We start from the raw sequence: 20982 nt of genomic DNA, 5'->3' as shown, positions 1-20982 counted from the left end.
CCCCACATAATGCTGCACAAACGTTATGGCCCCATAGATGCTCCATACAGGCACTTGCCCCATATAATGCTGCACAGATGTTATGGCCCCATAAGATGCTCCATACAGGCACTTGCCCCATATAATGCGGCACAGATGTTATGGCCCCATAAGATGCTCCATACAGACACTTGCCCCACATAATGCTGCACAAACTTTATGGCCCCATAGATGCTCCATACAGGCTCTTGCCCCACATAATGCTGCACAAACGTTATGGCCCCATAGATGCTCCATACAGACACTTGCCCCACATAATGCTGGACAAACGTTAGGGCCCCATAGATGCTCCATACAGGCACTTGCCCCATTATAGTGCTGCAGAAATGTTAGGGCCCCATAGATGCTCCATACAGACACTTGCCCCATATAATGCTGCACAAATGTTAGGGCACCATAGATGCTCCATAGAGGCACTTGCCGCATATAATGCTACACAAACGTTATGGCCCCATAAGATGCTCCACACAGACACTTGCCCCATTTGCTGTTATAAAAAAAAAAAAAAACACATACTCACCTCTCCGTCGCTCAGGCCCCCGACACTTTCAATATTCATCTGCTCCTTGTTCCAGCCGCCGCTCCATCTTCCGCCTCCTCCGCACTGACGCTCAGGCAGAGGTGCGCACTAACTACATCAACGTGCCCTCTGACCTCAGCGTCACTGCAGAAGACGGAGCGGTGGCTGGAACGAGGAGAGGTGAATATCGCGCAGCGCTCCCCCTCCCCGTTATACTCACCTGCTCCTGGCGCGGTGCAGTCCCTGGTTTCCCGGCACTGCTGCTTCCTGTACTGAGCGGTCACCGTTACCGTTCATTACAGTAATGAATATGCGGCTCCACCCCTATGGGAGGTGGAGCCGCATGTTCATTACTGTAATGAGCGGTACCATGTGACTGCTCAGTACAGGAAGAAGCTGGGGCACCGGGCAGCCAGGGACCTGCAGGGACCGCGCCAGGAGTAGGTGAGTATAATTAGACAGCCCCCGCTCCGTGGCCCTGAAAACCCCTGGGTATGCCACTGGGCGGGCCCCTAAGCACTCCGGGCCCGGTCGCAGCTGCGACCACTGCGACCGCGGTTGTTACGCCCCTGGACTTAGGCCTCTTTCAGACTTCCGTTGGTACGCGGCCGTCACTAAGCGTCGGCGCGACGTACCGACGGACGTTGAAGTTTTTTAGCACAACGTGGGCAGCGGGCGCAGTGTTTCAATGCGTCCGCTGCCCATTGTGAAGTCCCAGGGACTGCCTGCGCGGTTTAAAATGCAGGAACCTACGTACGAAAAAACGTTCCCTTGAACGTTTTTTCGATACGACGGCCCGCCAAATACTGACGCATCCAGTGCACAACGTATGGAACGTGTGTCTATACGTCGCGATGCGTCGGTAATACAAGTCTATGTGCAAAAAAACGCATCCTGCGGGCAACTTGGCAGGATGCGTTTTTTACACAGAACGACGCATTGCAACGTCTTGTAAAATACGGAAGTGTGAAAGTAGCCTAAGTTTGTTGGTAGCAGTGAGGTGATTTCACGATGACAAGTGCAGAGTCCATTTTTAGGACCAAATGTTAGTGTACTGCAGGGTTGTAGATAACAAACCTTCCGGTTCAGAATGGCATGGAGCGCCGTAGCAACCAGGGAATGATGCGGGAGCGTCCTCCCCTCCAAAGGGGTCCTCCTGGCTGGCCGCAGAGAACCACCGGCTTCAGGCGTGCCCCAGCCGGAAGCAACGCCGAGGCTGTGGCGGAGTGCGGAGGGGGCATGTCAAAAAGATGTGAGATGTCACGCGGCTGATAGACGGGCGCGTGCAGGGGCCAGATTAGTCCAACGTGTTTCGAACGATACGTTCCTTCTTCGTCGGGACTATGTCTCCCCTGTATAGCCCGTCCTTCTACAGTGTCGCCCACCTGTCGCCTCTGCTGCTTAATTAGGTGCTATGTGTAGCAGATTTTGTAATTAATTGGAATGACCTGCGTTCATGCTAAAAAGTTTCTTCTAGCTGCCTTTAGAAAACAGGGGTATGAAACACATGTTAAAGCATGCAATGATTATCTTGAATGTTCAAAAAGTAGATATACAGGGTATATTTATGGAGCATTTGTTGCATCAAAAAAGGGGACACGTGTTTTTTTATACTGAAGATATGCCCTTTTTGTAATAAAATCAATACTTGCTACATATACCATATGTAAAATATGAATTGTGCTTGAGGTTAGAACGAAAGATACTTTATTGAATGCTGATTTTGCTAAATTAAAAAACAATATTTTATTAATAATATAAACTAAAAACAATTTGTGTAGACCTAAAAATCAGGTAGACTATGCCTGAAGGAATATTAAAAGAAAATGTATTTCATTAGTTAAAACAATTAAGGCACATTAAAATAATAGGAGATAAATATCCTGGTAAGAACCTGGCTGGTAGCATATAGTACACATGTTCAGCCTACTTATAGGCAACCTTGTGTATTGTAAGAGATATTCATAATAAATCATAATAAATAGTGGATAGCCTAATACAAAGCCTAGCAGGTGATGTGGACTACGTATTACACCTGCTTGTGGTCTCCTGCAGGCTAAACCATTCATCTGGGGGGGACGTGACAGAAAGAGCAAGCTGGAGCCGAAACTGGAGGGGGATCGAGACGTCCAGGAGCGAATGAAGGAGGAGGGTGAGATGGTGGCGAGTGACTGAGCTGCTCTTCAGGTGGGCCGTGTTGCCTGCAAAGATGTTCTGCTTGCTTCGGCCTGTAAACTGGCCACCAGGTTGCCGGCGGTGGCTTCCAAGCCCGCAGGAGGCGCTGGTCCTGTTGAAAAGAAGCCTAGTATTAAAAGTAAATAAGCAACAATGCTGGAGGCCCACGGTGATGAGAAGGATGCTGGCATTTTGCAAGGATGGACTAGCGCAAGAGTGAAAGCAAATGACAAGAAGGAAGAAGCATGTGTGCCCTTGTGAAAGGGAATGGGAAAAAGGCATAGAGGAGAGTGACCCCTGCTGGTGGAAGGAAGGAAAAAAAAAACCCACAAAAAACCTTACCGCCAACACCACGTCTCGTACAGGCCCGAACTCACCGGATCTCAGATGCTAAGCAGGCTCAGGGGTGGGTCAGAACTCGGTTAGGACGTCTCCCATCCAAGCACTAACCCAACCCGACCCTGCTTAGCTTCCCAAGAAACTAAGCAGGCTCAGGGCTTGGGCACTTGAAGCCAATCGCAAAGCATTTGGATGTAAATCGGATGATAGGTGTGAAAACTGGGATTGTACTCACACAAAAAACGCATGACACTCACAAGACAGTGGTATTACACTCGACCGACTCTCCAAAATCAAAATGAGACCGATTTTTAATTCACTAGTGTGTGTATAGCCTTACTGTGTATGAAAAAGTGGTGTGAGATCAGTGGCCCAAAGGCATTTAACCCCTTAAAAACATCAGTTACTTATTCAAATCTGTGAAAATGGTCTGTTTGCCCACTTTGATGCCAGTTCTGGTGCCCAGAACCCATTTGGGCCAGGCTGGAGTGACCTGGGTTTGATGCAGGGCATCACTGTCTGTGTATTTTAATTGTCGTATAAGTGGCCCAAAGGCATTTAACCCTTTAAAAACATCAGTTACTTATTCAAATCTGTGAAAATGGGCTGTTTGCCCACTTTGATGCCAGTTCTGGTGCCCAGAACCCATTTGGGCCAGGCTGGAGAGACCTGGGTTTGATGCAGGGCATCACTGTCTGTGTATTTTAATTGTCGTATAAGTGGCCCAAAGGCATTTAACCCTTTAAAAACATCAGTTACTTATTCAAATCTGTGAAAATGGTCTGTTTGCCCACTTTGATGCCAGTTCTGGTGCCCAGAACCCATTTGGGCCAGGCTGGAGTGACCTGGGTTTGATGCAGGGCATCACTGTCTGTGTATTTTAATTGTCGTATAAGTGGCCCAAAGGCATTTAACCCTTTAAAAACATCAGTTACTTATTCAAATCTGTGAAAATGGGCTGTTTGCCCACTTTGATGCCAGTTCTGGTGCCCAGAACCCATTTGGGCCAGGCTGGAGAGACCTGGGTTTGATGCAGGGCATCACTGTCTGTGTATTTTAATTGTCGTATAAGTGGCCCAAAGGCATTTAACCCTTTAAAAACATCAGTTACTTATTCAAATCTGTGAAAATGGGCTGTTTGCCCACTTTGATGCCAGTTCTGGTGCCCAGAACCCATTTGGGCCAGGCTGGAGAGACCTGGGTTTGATGCAGGGCATCACTGTCTGTGTATTTTAATTGTCGTATCAGTGGCCCAAAGGCATTTAACCCCTTAAAAACATCAGTTACTTATTCAAATCTGTGAAAATGGGCTGTTTGCCCACTTTGATGCCAGTTCTGGTGCCCAGAACCCATTTTGGCCAGGCTGGAGAGACCTGGGTTTGATGCAGCGCATCACTGTACGTGTATTTTAAGTGTCAGATCAGTGGCCCAAAAGCATTTAACCCCTTAAAAACATCAGTTACTTATTCAAATCTGTGAAAATGGGCAATTTGCCCCCTATGATGCCAGTTCTGATGCCCAGAACCCATTTGTGCCAGGCTGGTGTGACATGGATTTCATGTGGGGCATCAGTAGGTATGTCAATCAGGTGTTAAATCAGTGGCACAAAGGCATTTAACCCCTTAAAAATTGCTGTTACTTATTCAAATCTGTGAAAATGTACGATTTGCCCACTTTGATGCCAGTTCTGATGCCCAGAACCCATTTGTGCCAGGCTGGTGTGACATGCATTTAATGAGGGGCATCAGTAGGTATGTAAATCAGGTGTTAAATCAGTGGCACAAAGGCATTTAACCCCTTAAAAATAGCTGTTACTTATTCAAATCTGTGAAAATGGGCAATTTGCCCCCTATGATGCCAGTTCTGATGCCCAGAACCCATTTGTGCCAGGCTGGTGTGACATGGATTTCATGTGGGGCATCAGTAGGTATGTAAATCAGGTGTTAAATCAGTGGCACAAAGGCATTTAACCCCTTAAAAATAGCTGTTACTTATTCAAATCTGTGAAAATGGGCAATTTGCCCCCTATGATGCCAGTTCTGATGCCCAGAACCCATTTGTGCCAGGCTGGTGTGACATGGATTTCATGTGGGGCATCAGTAGGTATGTAAATCAGGTGTTAAATCAGTGGCACAAAGGCATTTAACCCCTTAAAAATAGCTGTTACTTATTCAAATCTGTGAAAATGTACGATTTGCCCACTTTGATGCCAGTTCTGATGCCCAGAACCCATTTGTGCCAGGCTGGATTGACTTGGATTTCATGTGGGGCATCAGTAGGTATGTAAATCAGGTGTTTAATAAGTGGCACAAAGGCATTTAACCCCTTAAAAATAGCTGTTACTTATTCGCATGTGTGAAAATTGGTTCTCTGCCCACTTTGATGCCAGTTCTGATGCCCAGAACCCATTTGTGCCAGGCTGGATTGACAGGAACTTGATGTGTGGCATCACAAGGTATGCAAATCAGGTGTCAGATCAGTGGCACAAAGCCATTTAACACCTTTAATACCATACCTCAGTGCCCACTTTGATGCCCATTTTTGTGCCAGCCTTCTAAATTTTGTATCTGTTTTTAAGTGTATTCACAAAAGGACACATGACCGCATATTATTATATACTCAGAATGGTTTATTTTTATACAAAAACCTGAAAAAAACAGAAAATAAAAAATAGCCGAATAAGAAACTGCTGAATAAGAAACCAACTTCAGCATCGTGGCGTATTCTCTATTTACCAAGGCGGCAAAGGAAAGCAGCATGCTAGCTTGTGGACGCCATGGAGGTCAGTGGTTTCAGGGTGAAAAATGCTACTTGCTGATCGTTATTGGGGGGAGGCCCTGTGGTGGTCGACCTACTTGTCTGTGTGGGGGGACCCCTGCGGTGGGATTTTGGGGGGTGCTGCTGGCTATTGTGGGGGGGACCCCTGCGATGGGATTTTGGGGGGTGCTGCTGGCTATGGTGGGGGGACCCCTGCGGTGGGATTTTGGGGGGTGCTGCTGGCTTTTGTGGGGGGGGGGGCCCCTGTGGTGGGATTTTGGGGGGTGCTGCTGGCTATGGTGGGGGGACCCCTGCGGTGGGATTTTGGGGGGGTTCTGCTTCTCCTGGCTATTGGGGGGACCCCTGCGGTGGGATTTTGGGGGGTGCTGCTGGCTATTGTGGGGGGACCCCTGCGGTGGGATTTTGGGGGGTGCTGCTGGCTATTGTGGGGGGAAGGACTCCTGCGGTGGGATTTTGGGGGGTGCTGCTGGCTATTGTGGGGGGGACCCCTGCGGTGGGATTTTGGGGGGTGCTGCTGGCTATTGTGGAGGGGACCCCTGCGGTGGGATTTTGGGGTGCTGCTGGCTATTGTAGGGAGACCCCCGCGGTGGGATTTGGGTCGGGGGGGGTGCTGCTGGCTATTGTGGGGGGACCCCCGCAGTGGGATTTTGGGGGAGGTTGCTCCTGGCTATTGTGGGGGGACCCCCGCGGTGGGATTTTGGGGGGGTGCTGCTGGCTATTGTGGGGGGACCTCCTCCGTGGGATTTTGGGGGGTGCTGCTGCTGGCTATTGTGGGGGGACCCCGTGGTGGGATTTTGGGGGAGGTTGCTGCTGGCTATTGTGGGGGGACCTCCTCCGTGGGATTTTGGGGGGTGCTGCTGCTGGCTATTGTGGGGGGACCCCCCGGTGGCATTTTGGGGGGTGCTGCTGGCTATTGTGGGGGGACCCCCGCGGTGGGATTTGGGGGGGGGGGTGCTGCTGGCTATTGTGGGGGACCCCTTCGGTGGGATTTTGTGGGGTGACCTGCTGCTTATGGGGTGATTTGTTTGGGGTGGGAGACCTGCTGCTGGCTATTGGGGTGACCCCTATGGTGGGACCCCTGTGGTGTGATTTGGGGGCGACCTGCTTGCGGGGGACCCCTTTGGTGGGATTTTGGGGAGTGCTGCTGGCTATTGTGGGGGGACCCCTGCGGTGGGATTTGGGGGGGTGCTGCTGGCTATTGTGGTGGGGACCCCTGCGGTTACAGTAGTCCAGACGAGAATGAATAAGATGCTCCATAGAGACATTTGCCCCATATAGTGCTGCACAAACGTTATGGCCCCATAAGATGCTCTATACAGACGCTTGCCCCATATAGTGCTGCACAGATGTTATGGCCCCATAAGATGCTCCATACAGACACTTGCCCCACATAATGCTGCACAAACGTTATGGCCCCATAGATGCTCCATACAGGCACTTGCCCCATATAATGCTGCACAGATGTTATGGCCCCATAAGATGCTCCATACAGGCACTTGCCCCATATAATGCGGCACAGATATTATGGCCCCATAGATGCTCCATACAGACACTTGCCCCACATAATGCTGCACAAACGTTAGGGCCCCATAGATGCTCCATACAGGCACTTGCCCCATATAATGCTGCACAGATGTTATGGCCCCATAGATGCTCCATACAGGCACTTGCCCCATATAATGCGGCACAGATGTTATGGCCCCATAAGATGCTCCATACAGACACTTGCCCCACATAATGCTGCACAAACGTTATGGCCCCATAGATGCTCCATACAGGCTCTTGCCCCACATAATGCTGCACAAACGTTATGGCCCCATAGATGCTCCATACAGGCACTTGCCCCATTATAGTGCTGCAGAAATGTTAGGGCCCCATAGATGCTCCATACAGACACTTGCCCCATATAATGCTGCACAAATGTTAGGGCCCCATAGATGCTCCATAGAGGCACTTGCCGCATGTAATGCTACACAAACGTTATGGCCCCATAAGATGCTCCACACAGACACTTGCCCCATTTGCTGTTATAAAAAAAAAAAACACATACCTCTCCGTCGCTCAGGCCCCCGACACTTTCAATATTCACCTGCTCCTCGTTCCAGCCGCCGCTCCATCTTCCGCCTCCTCCGCACTGACGCTCAGGCAGAGGTGCGCACTAACTACATCAACGTGCCCTCTGACATCAGCGTCACTGCAGAAGACGGAGAGGTGGCTGGAACGAGGAGAGGTGAATATCGCGAAGCGCTCCCCCTCCCCGTTATACTCACCTGCTCCTGGCGCGGTGCAGTCCCTGGTTTCCCGGCACTGCTGCTTCCTGTACTGAGCGGTCACCGTTACCGTTCATTACAGTAATGAATATGCGGCTCCACCCCTATGGGAGGTGGAGCCGCATGTTCATTACTGTAATGAGCGGTACCATGTGACTGCTCAGTACAGGAAGAAGCTGGGGCATCGGGCTGCCAGGGACCTGCAGGGACCGCGCCAGGAGTAGGTGAGTATAATTAGACAGCCCCCACTCCGTGGCCCTGAAAACCCCTGGGTATGCCACTGGGCGGGCCCCTAAGCACTCCGGGCCCAGTCGCAGCTGCGACCGCGGTTGTTACGCCCCTGGACTTAGGCCTCTTTCAGACTTCCGTCGGTTCGCGGCCGTCACTAAGGCCGGCGTCACACTTGGCGTAAGACAATACGCCACGTATTATACGTCCGTACTACGGCCGTAATACGGAGAAATGTTCCCAAAATAGTGATCCGTAGTCAGGGTGTTTCAGCGTATTTTGCGCATGGCATCCTCCGTATGTAATCCGTATGGCATCCGTACTGCGAGATTTTCGCGCAGGCTTGCAAAACCGACATCTAATGGATTTATGTGCTCAAATGTTCGGGAAAACATATATACAGTATATATATATATATATGTCATTGTGACACATATATATATATTCTGTATTTAGATTTCAATCAGCGCGATATCTGTGAACAGCCGGTAATTCAATTGCCGGCTTTTCATTTCTCCTGCACAAACCCGACAGGATATGAGACATGGTTTACATACAGTAAACCATCTCATATCCCCCTTTTTTTTGCATATTCCACACTACTAATGTTAGTAGTGTGTATGTGCAAAATTTCAGCGCTGTAGCTGCTAAAATAAAGGGTTAAATGGCGGAAAAAATTGGCGTGGGCTCCCGCGCAATTTTCTCCGCCAGAGTGGTAAAGCCAGTGACTGAGGGCAGATATTAATAGCCAGGAGAGGGTCCATGGTTATTGGCCCCCCCGTGGCTACAAACATCTGCCCCCAGCCACCCCAGAAAAGGCACATCTGGAAGATGCGCCTATTCTGGCACTTGGCCACTCTCTTCCCACTCCCTGTAGCGGTGGGATATGGGGTAATGAAGGGTTAATGCCACCTTGCTATTGGAAGGTGACATTAAGCCAGATTAATGATGGAGAGGCGTCAATTATGACACCTATCCATTATTAATCCAATTGTAGGAAAGGGTTAAAAAACACACACACACATGATTGAAAAGTATTTTAATGAAATAAACACAGCGGTTGTTGTAATAATTTATTGTTCTCTCAAATCCATTTACAGTCCCTCGCTTGGCAACATAATAAACGCACAAGATACATACCTTCTGATGTACTGTCAGGTCCAACGATGTAATCCATCTGAAGGGGTTAACTAATATTACAGGCAGGAGCCCTGCTATAATGCAGCTGTGCTCGTGCTTGTAATTCCCCTGCGAATGAATGAAATGTAGGTCATTGACCTACATTTCATTCATTCGCGGTGAGGCGCCCTCTGGTGGATGTTCTCATGAACTGCAGCCTGGGAACTTTTTCCCACGCTCCAGGTCATATGAGGACATCCACCAGGGGGCGCATCACCGCGAATGAATGAAATGTAGGTCAATGACCTACATTTCATTCATTCGCAGGGGAATTACAAGCACGAGCACAGCTGCATTATAGCAGGGCTCCTGCCTGTAATATTAGTTAACCCCTTCAGATGGATTACATCGTTGGACCTGACAGTACATCAGAAGGTATGTATCTTGTGCGTTTGTTATGTTGCCAAGCGAGGGACTGCAAATGGATTTGAGAGAACAATAAATTATTACAACAACCGCTGTGTTTATTTCATTAAAATACTTTTCAATCGTGTGTGTGTGTGTGTGTGTGTGTGTGTGTGTTTTTTAACCCTTTCCTACAATTGGATTAATAATGGATAGGTGTCATAATTGACGCCTCTCCATCATTAATCTGGCTTAATGTCACCTTCCAATAGCAAGGTGGCATTAACCCTTCATTACCCCATATCCCACCGCTACAGGGAGTGGGAAGAGAGTGGCCAAGTGCCAGAATAGGCGCATCTTCCAGATGTGCCTTTTCTGGGGTGGCTGGGGGCAGATGTTTTTAGCCACGGGGGGGCCAATAACCATGGACCCTCTCCTGGCTATTAATATCTGCCCTCAGTCACTGGCTTTACCGCTCTGGCGGAGAAAATTGCGCGGGAGCCCACGCCAATTTTTTCCGCCATTTAACCCTTTATTTTAGCAGCTACAGCGCTGAAATTTTGCACATACACACTACTAACATTAGTAGTGTGGAATATGCAAAAAAAAGGGGGATATGAGATGGTTTACTGTATGTAAACCATGTCTCATATCCTGTCGGGTTTGTGCAGGAGAAATGAAAAGCCGGCAATTGAATTACCGATTTTTCACTAACACCGCTGCGTATTTCTCGCAAGTCACACTGCTGGTCCGTGTGGAATCCGTATTTTTCTCGCCCCCATAGACTTTCATTGGCGATTTTTTTGCGCAGTACGCTGACAAACGCAGCATGCTGCGATTTTGTACGGCCGTAGAAAGCCGTATAATACTGAACCGTAATATACGGCTAATAGGAGCAGCCCCATTGAGAATAATTGTGCCGTATGTTATGCGAGTTTTACGGACGTAGTTTCTGCGCTCTTACGTCCGTAAAACTCGCCAGTGTGACGCCGGCCTAAGCGTCGGCGCGACGTACCGACGGACGTTGAAGTTTTTTAGCACAACGTGGGCAGCGGGCGCAGTGTTTCAATGCGTCCGCTGCCCATTGTGAAGTCCCAGGGACTGCCTGCGTGGTTTAAAATGCAGGAACCTACGTACGAAAAAACGTTCCCTTGAACGTTTTTTCGATACGACGGCCCGCCAAATACTGACGCATCCAGTGCACGACGTATGGAACGTGTGTCTATACGTCGCGATGCGCCGGTAATACAAGTCTATGTGCAAAAAAACGCATCCTGCGGGCAACTTGGCAGGATGCGTTTTTTACACAGAACGACGCATTGCAACGTCTTGTAAAAGACGGAAGTGTGAAAGTAGCCTAAGTTTGTTGGTAGCAGTGAGGTGATTTCACGATGACAAGTGCAGAGTCCATTTTTAGGACCAAATATTAGTGTACTGCAGGGTTGTAGATAACAAACCTTCCAGTTCAGAATGGCATGGAGCGCCGTAGCAACCAGGGAATGATGCGGGAGCGTCCTCCCCTCCAAAGGGGTCCTCCTGGCTGGCCGCAGAGAACCACCGGCTTCAGGCGTGCCCCAGCCGGAAGCAACGCCGAGGCTGTGGTGGAGTGCGGAGGGGGCATGTCAAAAAGATGTGAGATGTCACACGGCTGATAGACGGGCGCGTGCAGGGGCCAGATTAGTCCAACGTGTTTCGAACGATACGTTCCTTCTTCGTCAGGACTATGTCTCCCCTGTATAGCCCGTCCTTCTACAGTGTCGCCCACCTGTCGCCTCTGCTGCTTAATTAGGTGCTATGTGTAGCAGATTTTGTAATTAATTGGAATGACCTGCGTTCATGCTAAAAAGTTTCTTCTAGCTGCCTTTACAAAACAGGGGTATGAAACACATGTTAAAGCATGCAACGATTATCTTGAATGTTCAAAAAGTAGATATACAGGGTATATTTATGGAGCATTTGTTGCATCAAAAAAGGGGACACGTGTTTTTTTATACTGAAGATATGCCCTTTTAGTAATAAAATCAATACTTGCTACATATACCATATGTAAAATATGAATTGTGCTTGAGGTTAGAACGAAAGATACTTTATTGAATGCAGATTTTGCTAAATTAAAAAACAATATTTTATTAATAATATAAACTAAAAACAATTTGTGTAGACCTAAAAATCAGGTAGACTATGCCTGAAGGAATATTAAAAGAAAATGTATTTCATTAGTTAAAACAATTAAGGCACATTAAAATAATAGGAGATAAATATCCTGGTAAGAACCTGGCTGGTAGCATATAGTACACATGTTCAGCCTACTTATAGGCAACCTTGTGTATTGTAAGAGATATTCATAATAAATCATAATAAATAGTGGATAGCCTAATAAAAAGCCTAGCAGGTGATGTGGACTACGTATTACACCTGCTTGTGGTCTCCTGCAGGCTAAACCATTCATCTGGGGGGGACGTGACAGAAAGAGCAAGCTGGAGCCGAAACTGGAGGGGGATCGAGACGTCCAGGAGCGAATGAAGGAGGAGGGTGAGATGGTTGCGAGTGACTGTGAGCTGCTCTTCAGGGGGGTCGTGTTGCCTGCAAAGGTGTTCTGCTTGCTTCGGCCTGTAAACTGGCCACCAGGTTGCCGGCGGTGGCTTCCAAGCCCGCAGGAGGCGCTGGTCCTGTTGAAAAGAAGCCTAGTATTAAAAGTAAATAAGCAACAATGCTGGAGGCCCACGGTGATGAGAAGGATGCTGGCATTTTGCAAGGATGGAATAGCGCAAGAGTGAAAGCAAATGACAAGAAGGAAGAAGCATGTGTGCCCTTGTGAAAGGGAATGGGAAAAAGGCATAGAGGAGAGTGACCCCTGCTGGTGGAAGGAAGGAAGGATAAAAAAACCCACAAAAAACCTTACAGCCACACCACGTCTCGTACAGGCCCGAACTCACCGGATCTCAGATGCTAAGCAGGCTCAGGGGTGGGTCAGAACTCGGTTAGGACGTCTCCCATCCAAGCACTAACCCAACCCGACCCTGCTTAGCTTCCCGAGAAACTAAGCAGGCTCAGGGCTTGGGCACTTGGTTAGGACGTCTCCCATCCAAGCACTAACCAGGCCCGACCCTGCTTAGCTTCCGAGACCAGACGTGATCAGACGTGTTCAGGGTGTTGAGGCCTTAGGCAGAGACAGGCCTCTCATTTACTGCTTTTCTACTTTGCAGTCTGGCTGCCCTGTCCAGTGCTCAGCAAGAGGCCAGTAGAGTAGCTACAGAGGGGGCCGTCGCCCCGGGCCCTGTCACATGAAGGGGCCCACTGGGAGCACGAGGCAGGACACCGCATAGGAGCAGAGCAGTATAATGTCGTCTGACGCTATTAGCACAGTGGCGGCTGCAGTCTCCCCCCTGCAGTGAATGGTGCTGCCCCTCTGACCCTGATGTTAAATGCTAGACTGTATGGGCTCCTTCCAGGTGTGACGTCATTGCCGGGGGCGTGTCCTATCGGGAGGGGGCGTGTTCTGAGTTCACATCATGGGCGTATTCTCTATTTACCAAGGCGGCAAAGGAAAGCAGCATGCTAGCTTGTGGACGCCATGGAGGTCCGTGGTTTCAGGGTGAAAAATGCTACTTGCTGATCGTTATTGGGGGGAGGCCCTGTGGTGGTCGACCTGCTTGTCTGTGTGGGGAGCGACCTGCGGTGGGATTTTGGGGGGACCCCCTCGGTGGGATTTTGGGGGGTGCTGCTGGCTATTGTGGGGGGACACCTGTGGTGGGATTTTGGGGGGTGCTGCTGGCTATTGTGGGGGGACCCCTGCGGTGGGATTTTGGGGGGTGCTGCTGGCTATTGTGGGGGGGACCCCTGCGGTGGGATTTTGGGGGGTGCTGCTGGCTATTGTGGGGGGGGGACCCCTGCGGTGGGATTTTGGGGGGTGCTGCTGGCTATTGTGGGCTGACCCCTGTGGTGGGATTTTGGGGGGTTCTGCTGGCTATTGTGGGCGACCCCTGCAGTGGGATTTTGGGGGGCGCTGCTGGCTATTGTGGGGGGACCCCTGCGGTGGGATTTGGGGGGGGGGGCTGCTGGCTATTGAGGGATTTTGGGGGGGGACTGCTGCTGGCTGTTGTGGTGGACCCCTGTTGTGGTAGGCGACCTGCCTGTGTGAGGGGGCGACCTTCTGCAGGCTATTGGAGGACCCCTGACCTGCTTGTGGGGGGGCGAACTGCTGCAGGCTATTGGGGGTGACTCATTTTAGTGGGGGGCAACCTGCTTGGGGGGTGACCTGCTGATGGCAATTGGGGGGACCCCTGTGGTGTGATTTGGGGGACCCCTGTGGTGGGATTTGGGGGTGACCTGCTGCTTATGGGGTGATTTGTTTGGGGTGGGAGACCTGCTGCTGGCTATTGGGGTGACCCCTATGGGGGAACCCTGTGGTGTGATTTGGGGGCTACCTGCTTGCGGGGGACCCCTTTTAGTGGGGGTGACCTGCTTTTGGTTGGGTTTGTGGCGGGACCCCTTTTAGTGGGGGCGACCTGCTTGTGGAGGGGTGACCTGCTGATGGCTGTTGATGGGCCCCTGTGGTGGGGTTTGGGGGTGACCTGCTGGCTATTGGGGGGGGGGGACCCCTGTGGTGGGGTTTGAGTGCGACATGCTTGTGGTCGGGTTTTGGGAGGGCGTGACCTGCTGTCTATTGGGGGGACCCTTGTGGTGGGATGTGGGGGGCGACCTGCTTGTGGGGGGGGGAGACCTGCTGCAAGCTATTGGGGGACCCCTGTGGTGGGATGTGGGGAGGCGACCTGCATGTGAGGGGTGACCTGCTGCAGGCTATTGGGGGACCCCTGTGGTGAGATTTGAGGGCGACCTGCTTGTCATGGAATGTGGGGAGGCGACCTGCTTGTGGAATGTGGAATTCGGATGGAACCCTTTTATTGGGGGTGACCTGCTGCTTACTAGGGGATCCCTTTTATTGGGGGGCAACCTGCTTATGGGTTGGATTTGGGGGGGCTGATGGGGGTTTAAGCTGGGTGGGAGGTGGACATCCGAAGGGGGGTGTGTGCTGGGTGGGGGGGGGTCCGTGTCCGATGGGGGTTTGTGGGGGTTGGACGTCCGATGGGGGTTTGTGGGGGTTGGACGTCCGATGGGGGTTTGTGGGGGTTGGACGTCCGATGGGGGGGTTAAGCTGGGGTGGCGTTTGATGGGGGGGTGTCTGATGGGATTTATGGTTGGGGAAGGGGGCGTCATATTTGCATTTACGCTTGAGGGGAGGGAATTTCTGGTGGGCTTTGGATTTATGCTGTGTGGCCCGCTGGTTAATGTGAGGTGGAGGTTTCTGACTGGGGGAGCGAGGTTATGCTGTGTGGCCCTCTGGATGATGTGGGGGGGAGCTAATGCTTCATTGGGGTACACAAAAAAAACATGGGTGTATGCTGCTTATGCTATGCAAAAAAAGAAAAGTTAGGTATTTCCCTGTAGAGTAGGCTACACCACCAACTGGCACGAAGCTAATCCGTTTTAGCTTAATGTCAGTAGGAGGCAGACATGGGTCTGGACCGCCCAGCCCAGTTTCTGACTTAGGTTTTGGGGGTTTTTTAATTACCGATTTTCCTTTTTCTTATTTTTTTTTTTTTTTTTTCAGATACGGCTTTTGAGGGCGACAGTGGAATTGCCACTCTAATCTCCCACCTAGAATTGTCACTACCGTATCATCTGTGGTCTACGAGGCAAGGCCTTAACGCATCAAGAGTGTTTGTGGTTCCCCAGAGGACGGTCCATGCCACGAATCCCCCTATCCTCTCGCCCCCCAGAGCCAGATAGAGTAGGGAGGGAAGACGAATCCGTTATGTGCCAGCCGCCGAAAAGTCTGCGTCCAGGTTACTCCATGCCCATCTTCATCATCGGTCTGCGAAGAATGATTTGTGATCTTCAGGACAGGTATATCCTACCAGGTAGTGAGGGGGCTACTTTAAAAAAAAAAAAACCCGGAAAGGACAGGACAAATATGTCCTAGTTTTCCCCTGAGCAATATGGACTTCTCCTGGGGAAACCTTCCTATTCATGCAGCCTCCATGTTTTCCAGAGGCTCTTGTGACCCTGCTCTTAGAATATCCAGGCTTTGGTCTAGGCCTTCTCTGGTGGCCGGTCCACCAGCGCCCTGAACAATCATGCACGCCAACTTTCTAGTGCGTCCTACTCAGTTTAAGAGTACTTCGCTTCTGCAACAGAGGACTAAAGTCTGCCTCCTAAGAGATCTGCTGTTCAATTTTGGTTGTTTTGGAAATGTTCTGTCCAAAAAAACGACGGGACGACTCTCCGACCCGCCAGGAAAAGACGAGACCTTCCTTTAGGCCAGCCCCCTCCTGGCATCCATGAACCCACCAGCACTGGTGTGCTAGGCCTGGATCTAGCAGACTCTCTCCGACATGATGGGGCGTTCCCACCTTGGATGTTTCTCAGGGTCGGCTGCCGTGTCCTTCACTATTCAAGGCCGGTATTATGATCTCTGGTCCGGGACACCGAAACCTCAGACACCGGAGGCAGGCCTGGGGTGGCAGAGCCACATACCCTACTGACAGTCCTGCCCGCATGCACCAACAGCATATTACAGTTTTACAATACTTTAGAAATGCATAAAATGAAACAAGCAAAGGCATAAAGTTATTCAATGCAAAAAAATGCAGTTTTATAAAACTAGAAATGTTTCCTTATCTAATGTTAAAATGATATTTATCCAGTATTTCTATAAGTAAAAGTCTGAGATTTCTGTGGGAAATGGTCATTTGTTCCTCTTAAAGGGCCACTGTCACCCCCTCCAGCCGTTATAAACTAAAAGAGCCACCTTGTGCATCAGTAATGCTGCAGTCTAACAAGGTGGCTCTTTTAGTTTTTGATTCAGTTATTCCCTCAATAAAGCGTTTTAAAATTTGCCCTAAATACCTGTCTTTAGACCTGGAGGCAGTCCGAAGCCTCCTCTGTGAATCTCCCAACGGCCATCACTCTTCTCTTCTGGGAATGTGGTCGCCGCCCCCTTCGCGCTGTTTCTTCTTAAATCCGGCGCCTGCGCTGTGCGTGCCTGCCTGGGGCAGGCGCAGTCTTCATTGTCCTTCATAGCTCAGATCCAGGGTGCCTGACTGCGCCTGTGCGGGCAGTGCGGCCACCCTGTTGCTGAATCCCCGCCCCGCACTGTGTTATTCATTATGCACAGTGCGGGGCTGGTATTCCTGGGCATGCGCACTGCGCTGTTCAGACGCTCCCCCAGCTCAGACGCTCCCCCGCCTTCCAGCGTTGTTATTTGCGGCTGCTTCATTCCAAAGGCTGGCAAGGAAACCTGTATATTACGGCAACGCTGGAAGGCGGGGGACCGGGGGAGCGTCTGAACAGCGCAGTGCGCATGCCCAGGAACCCCAGCCCCGCACTGTGCATAATGAATAACACAGTGCGGGGCGGGGATTCAGCAACAGGGTGGCCGCACTGCCCGCACAGGCGCAGTCAGCCACCCTGCATCTGACCCCCTCCAGCCGTTATAAACTAAAAGAGCCACCTTGTGCAGCAGTAATGATGCAGTCTAACAAGGTGGCTCTTTTAGTTTTTGCTTCAGCTATTCCCTCAATAAAGCGTTTTAAAATTTGCCCTAAATACCTGTCTTTAGACCTGGAGGCGGTCCGAAGCCTCGCTCACTGCCACACCTCTTCCTTCAGTTCCGCCTACGTCTGCATGCGTCCTGTATACCCTATCTTTAACATTGGGTACGCAGGCCAAGCGGATGCCTCCGCATGCGTTGTTTTAACGCTGCGCCGACTGCAATAAAATGCAACATGTTGCGTTCGACGCAGTTCAGCGCATCGTCAAAATGAGGCATGGCTGCGTACTCAATGTTAAAAATAGGGGAGGCATGCAGACTTAGGCGGAGCTGAAGGAAGAGGTGCAGCAGTGGGCGGGGCTTAACGGAGGAAGAAGGCTGCCAAACGCTGGTGTGAAACCAGCCTTAGACAGGTAAACCACTTTTGAAACAATGTTCACTTGTACAAGCTCTTAGCCCCTTTGTGGCGGGGCCAATTTTTTAAAATCTGACCAGTGTCACTTTATATAGTAATAACTCTGGAATGCTTCAACATCCCATTGACTTTGAGATTAATTTTTTTTTTTCGTGACATATTAGACTTTATGATAATGGTAAACTTGGGTTGATATGTTTTGCTTTATTTTGTAAAAAAATCAGAAATTTTGCAAATTTAAAAAATAGAAATTTTGAATGCTTTTCCCTTTAAGGCCGGAGTCACCCTAGAGAGGAATACGGACGAGTGCTATGCAAGAAAAAAAAAATCGCATAGCACTCGGACCAATGTTAATCTCCCATCACTTTTTTTTTTCATGGCCGTATTATATGTGCGAGTGAAATTGCAGTATGCTGTGATTTGCACCGTATATCGGCGAAGACTCGCCAATGAAAGTCTATTTGTGCACGAAAAACTCGCACCACACGGGCCATCAGTGAGACTTGCGAGAAATACACAACGGTGTCCTTTGAAAGGCCGACAATTCAGGTGCAGTGTACAGTAAAATCACACTGACAGGTTACAATAGAATAGATATATACACACAGTATAGGTGTATATAAAATCTAAAGAGATACACTACAGACCAAAAGTTCTGTGCTTTGGTCAGATGAGTCCAAATTTGAGATCTTTGGTTCCAACCACCATGTCTTTGTGCGACACAGAAAAGGTGAACGGATGGACTCTACATGCCTGGTTCCCACCGTGAAGCATGGAGGAGGAGGTGTGATGGTGTGGGGGTGCATTACTGGTGACACTGTTGGGGATTTATTCAAAATTGAAGGCATACTGAACCAGCATGGCTACCACAGCATCTTGCAGCGGCATGCTATTCCATCCGGTTTGCGTTTAGTTGGACCATCATTTATTGTTCATTAGGAAAATGACCCCAAACACACCTCCAGGCTGTGTAAGGGCTATTTGACCAAGAAGGAGAGTGATGGGGTGCTACGCCAGATGACCTGCCCTCCACAGTCACCAGACCTGAACCCAATCGAGATGGTTTGGGGTGAGCTGGACCGCAGAGTGAAGGCAAAAAGGGCCAACAAGTGCTAAGCATCTCTGGGAACTCCTTCAAGATTGTTGGAAGACCATTCCCGGTGACTACCTCTTGAAGCTCATTAAGAGAATGCCAAGAGTGTGCAAAGCAGCCATCAAAGCAAAAAGGTGGCTACTTTGAAAAACCTAGAATATAAGACATATTTTCAGTTGTCTTACACTTTTTTTGTTAAGTATATAATTCCACATAGTTTTGATGCCTTCAATGTGAATGTACAATTTTCATAGTCATGAAAATACAGAAAAATCTTTAAATGAGGTGTGTCCAAACATTTGGTCTGTACTGTGTATGTGTATATGATGACACAGGTATATACTATATACGGGAGGAGATGACATACTGGTATATACTATATATAGGAGATGACATACAGGTATATACAGGAGGAGATGACACGTATATACTATATACAGGAGGAGATGACATACAGCAGGTATATACTATATAAAAGAGATGACCTAGGTATATAGAGGAGGAGATGACTATGACACACAGATATATACTAAATACAGGAGAGATGATACACATATACTATATGATATTACAAATCCCAAAATCATATTAATAGTCTGGGGACAAACATGTGTGTTGTATGCAACCAGACACATCAAATCCGCTCCATAGAATCTGAATAAAAATAGGAGAACCCGGAGCATAATATAAACAACTGCTTTATTGATACAAAAATTAAAAAGACATTTATCAGTAGTACTTAAGGTGCAAATTTTCCCATGACTAACATAGATAAAGGGGAGACCCACCCCTCTAGAGTCCCCATACTGCACAATAACCATGGAAGGGAGATAAGGTAAAAGACCTTTCCATGCAATGTAACCTAGTGTAGCGGCAAGCTGATCAGTAGTAAAGTACCAGTCCTAATAACCAAAATGCAAATATCGCAAATCGACACAGGTCAGCTTACCAGCTCAAAGGGGAGACAGAGGAGGGGAATCCTGCCAGAATAACGTCCCCGACGCGCATTTCGCGGCTTAAACACGCCGCTTCTTCAAGGGAGTGTAAAAATAAGGGGTGACCAGGACCTGCTAATAACCTGCTATAAAACAACTGAAAGAAATGAAAGACGTGGTATTTAAACCGGCGGACAAGGGGGGGAACGTGGTGGTTTGGCCATGTGTGAAATACGAGCGGGAAGTTTTCCGTCAGCTCAAAGACTCTAATACTTACCTCAAGCTCTCCTCCAATCCCATGGTCTCTTTCTCACAGGAGCTACAAGATATATTGGTGGGGGCCTTTGAGGCTAATATTATTACCAAACAGGTACTTGACGGATTAACCGTCAAGTCACCCAGGGTCCCCACATTCTATCTGCTGCCCAAGATCCACAAGGATGCCCTTGACCCTCCGGGACGTCCAATTGTGTCAGGTATTGATGGGATTTGCGATTCCGTATGTCAATTCATTGACTTTTATCTCAAACCATTTGTTGAAACCTTACCGTCGTACATTAAAGACACTACGGACGTCCTGTCGAGGGTTGATGGCATCCTTGTGGATCAGGATACAATCTTAGTTACAGCCGACGTCGAGGGTTTATATACGTGCATAGACCACTCCCATGGGTTGGATGCTGTTCGCCGCTTCCTGGGGGCCTCCGACCTGGACGGCCCTTTGTGTGAGCTTATCCTCGAGCTGGTGGAGTACATCCTCACCCACAATTTCTTTGTCTTTAAGGACAATTTCTATTTACAGAAACGCGGCACAGCCATGGGCGCGGCTTGTGCGCCCTCGTACGCCAACCTCTTCCTTGGCGCCTGGGAGAGGGGCATCTTTGGTGACGGGGGGCCCCCCTGCCGCAGCCCATGTGCTGTGCTGGTACCGTTATATTGATGACATTCTGTTTTTGTGGGGGGGATCTGCCCGCCAGCTCGGGGACTCTATGGAGACTTTGAACAACAACATGCAAAATATACGGCTCACATATACTTTCAGTGAGGTTGCGGTGGACTTTCTGGATGTCCGTCTGGAGGTCGATTCTGACCGGCGTATCCAGACGGATGTTTT

The sequence above is a fragment of the Ranitomeya variabilis genome, chromosome 6 (assembly GCF_051348905.1).
Source record: "Ranitomeya variabilis isolate aRanVar5 chromosome 6, aRanVar5.hap1, whole genome shotgun sequence".
NCBI classification, from domain to species: Eukaryota; Metazoa; Chordata; class Amphibia; order Anura; family Dendrobatidae; genus Ranitomeya; species Ranitomeya variabilis.
This window is presented reverse-complemented; position numbering follows the sequence as displayed.